The following is a 3,632-nucleotide window of genomic DNA, read 5'->3' as shown; positions in this document are numbered from 1 at the left end:
TTTTTTTGTGGTACTGGGGATCAAACTCAGGACTTTGCATTTGCCAGGCAGGCACTTAAGCCACTGAGCTATCTCTCTGGCCCTATACCAGGTAAAAAGTACCCAAAAAACCCCACTATATATATAGTTTCCACTCTGAAAAAGCTTGTAACTTAGTGAAATATTAGGTAAAAAGAAATATGCTACTGCAAGAAATTATTACAATATAAACAGAGGGAAAAAAATACAAGAGGATAGAATGGTTGCATTGTGTTCTCCCAAACTCCTGGGTTGAATTCCTAGCCCTCAGAACCTCAGAGTATAGTTTTATCTGGAGATGAAGTTTTTACTGGGGAAATCTAGTTAAAATTAGATCACTAAGGGAGGTCTTAATCTGACTGGTATTTTTATAACAAGGGAAATTTTGGAACAGACATACATAGAGGGAAGGCAGTAGAAAGAGATGAAGGAAGAAGAAAACTGCTTAAAAACAAGACAGGCTTGGACCAAACCCTCCATCACAGCGCTCAGAAGAAAACAGTCCCTTGGATATCTTTACTTTGGATTTCAGCCTCAGGACAGTGAGACAATCACAGTCTGTAGAAGGTTGGTTTGATGACCTTTAAAAAGAAATACAATGGAGAGGTAGATTCTTTTTGGGGTATGAAGAGTGAATACGTTCTAAAAAAGTCTTCATAAATTCTCTGAAGGGTGACTTGGGAGGATTAGCAGACATTCGTGAGCTGGAGCTAGAGAAGCAGGAGCCATAGGAATTCCAATCCAAGAGGATATTGTGAGCAGAGGTGTAAGAGTAGGGAAAAGCTTGGTTTCTTAGTCTGCTTCAGCTTCCTTAGAACTGTACCTTGGACAGAATGGTTTATAAATAGTAGAAACTTCTTCCTCACAGTTCTAGATGCTGGAAAGTTCCAGATCAAAGCATGACAATCTGATGGCTGTTGGGAACTCACTTCTGGGTTCATCTGGGGCTGCTTTTACTCTCTTCTTTGTTGTGTTCTCAGAGAGGGAAGAAGGGAAGAAGTGTCCTGTATAAAGGTACAAATCCCATAGCTTCATCCACCTCCCAAAGGCATTATGCTTGGATACCTCCTAACACCTTCACCTTGGAGATAAGGTCCTAGCAAAGATATTTGAGGGGACACAAGTATTCAGTGTATAGCATTAACAGTCTTTACAACTATTTTTACATAAGAATTGAGTCTCTTTATAACTTCTTTGATACCATTTAAATGTGACTTCCTAATTAGCTAAAACAGATGCTTAGACGAGATCTGCCCTCTCCATATTCTGGTGCATTCTGCTTAGTACCCAGTGCACTGCCAGGGATGTTTTGTTGAAGTTATTGTTGGATATATGAAGTTGCTTGCCCAGTGTGCAATGAAGCTATATGACTTGATACCCTTTCATGAAGTCAACATCATAATGCTTTTTTTTTCTTTTTTGCATTTAGTAAGGGTCTACAGGGTCTCATTATACAGATTGGACTCTAGTGATCCTCCTGTTTTCAGCTTCCCAAGCTCTGGGATTAGAGGGATGCGCCACCACACCCAGTCTCAGTCACCATCTCAGTGCACCCTGGGGGTGGGGCCAGCACAACATGCCTTGAATCAAACCCTGGTCCCTGTGCCTGCCTAAGCAGGAGCTTTAGTCTGCTGAGCTATCTGGTGGCCCTAAGATCATAGTCTTTTTAATGTAAATGTGTTTTCTTGGCCTCTTTGAGATTCTGAAGATGTCTTTATTGAAATATATGAAATTACCAAAGGTAGATTATATTAACCTGAGGGTAGGTTAGCATATACCTGCTACAATTAAATCTCTTCAAATAATTTGACAATTCTATACTTTTCTGACTTGAAAGTTGTGCATATGATATTATGCCCTTCATAGCCAGGATTCACAGGTCCAGGAACTGAAGGAGAAGCATAAGCAGGGGTAGATACCCTTATAGGCTACACCTACATTGACTCACATTCCAACATCACACCCAGATATAAATCCATCAGCGTATTCCTATGAGTACATGAGTCTTTGTGGGGGGTGGACATCTAGATAAGTACCTATAACAACATCATATGATAGTTGTCTCAGTTACTCTTCTCTTGCTGCTGAGACAAATACCTGACCCCCAAAATAAAGGAAGGAAAGGTTTGTTTAGCTCACAGTCAGTGGAGGGTTTGGTCCATACTCAGCTAGTTCCAAGGCAGACAGCAGCAGTTTATGGTGGCGGCAAAGGACAAAGAGCAAATGTGAGGAGTAGCGGCAACAATGGCTACAAAGAGCAAGTCTGTCTCCCTTATGTAGCATTCAGGCTATCTGCCCCAGGCTGGCTGTAGTAATTATACCCAAAATCCCAGCAGCATTTATACCCATAATCTCAGCAGCACTTACATACATAATCCCAGTGAGTCATGAGTTAATCACAAACTCTAGAAGTCCATCCCATGACTTCATGAGGATTTAGGGGGACAACTAGACACAAACCACAATAGTAGTAAAGCTTATTTATTTAATGCATAGGAAAAGATATGTGCCCAGAATTATCTCCTTACACTAGACCATGGTTTCCTTTGAGGATTTTGCCATGTTTTATCCTAGATAGTAATAGATATAATTAATTAGTAGCTTATCTTCTATCAGCACTACTTTTTCTTTGTACAAACAGAAATCAAATTTGGATGAGGGCAGCAATATCTCTTAGATTCCCACACAGATAAATGAGGCTATGAAAAGGACTTCTGATGGGAAATCCTATTGGGGGTGGAATGCAAGTGGGAGTGCAGACAGGAATTGCAGGAAAAGAGGCACAGACCCAATCACATGTTTACTTGTCTTTGCCATTTTCCTTATACTGCCAAGGATGCAAAAGAAATGCTCAGAGGTGAAGCAGCCATTCTGAGACAAATACAAAGTAAAGGTTGCTAAGCAGAGGATAAAAAAATCTACATCAACTTCATTTTTGAAAAATGTCTATTTAGTGTAAGATTCGAAGTTGACATTTATACTTCCTAAGCATAGAGAAATTATATTTGTCATGTTGAGAAGTTAGCCACCAAAATAATTGTCTTTTCTTTGCAGGAAACTTTGTTTTCTTCATGGCTTTAAAACAATTTCTCTATTGCTCTGTGTGTGTGTGTGTGTGTGTGTGTGTGTGTGTTTTGTATCACTGTGACGTATAGATTTTTCTTGTTTATCATACTTTGGGCTCACTGGCTTTCTTTGACATGAAGACCAAAGTCAAAATTCTCAGCTATTACATCTCCATATGTTGCCTTTTCCCAGCTATCATGATCATTTGTCTCTGAAAATTTCATTACTATAAATTATATATTGCTACCCTATCCTTTTTTAAAGGGTTTATCAATTTTATTTCATCTTTCAAAGAAACAACTCTTCAATTCATTGATTCATTGATTCATTGTATAGTTTTCTTTTTTTTCAGAACTTTATCTTTTTTAAAAAAAATAATTTTATTGAGAAACAAATAGCAATGAGACAGTTTCAAAACCAATTAGTAGGACAGTTTCAATAATTAATACATTTCATATTGTTGTCTTCGTAGTAGTTATTCATAGTACAAGATGCAGACATGATATCCTGTCCAAACACTATTAGTACAAATCTTTCTTCTCATTGAA

The sequence above is a fragment of the Octodon degus genome, unplaced genomic scaffold (genome assembly GCF_000260255.1).
Source record: "Octodon degus isolate 3935 unplaced genomic scaffold, OctDeg1.0 scaffold00122, whole genome shotgun sequence".
In the NCBI taxonomy this organism is placed as follows: Eukaryota; Metazoa; Chordata; class Mammalia; order Rodentia; family Octodontidae; genus Octodon; species Octodon degus.
This window is presented reverse-complemented; position numbering follows the sequence as displayed.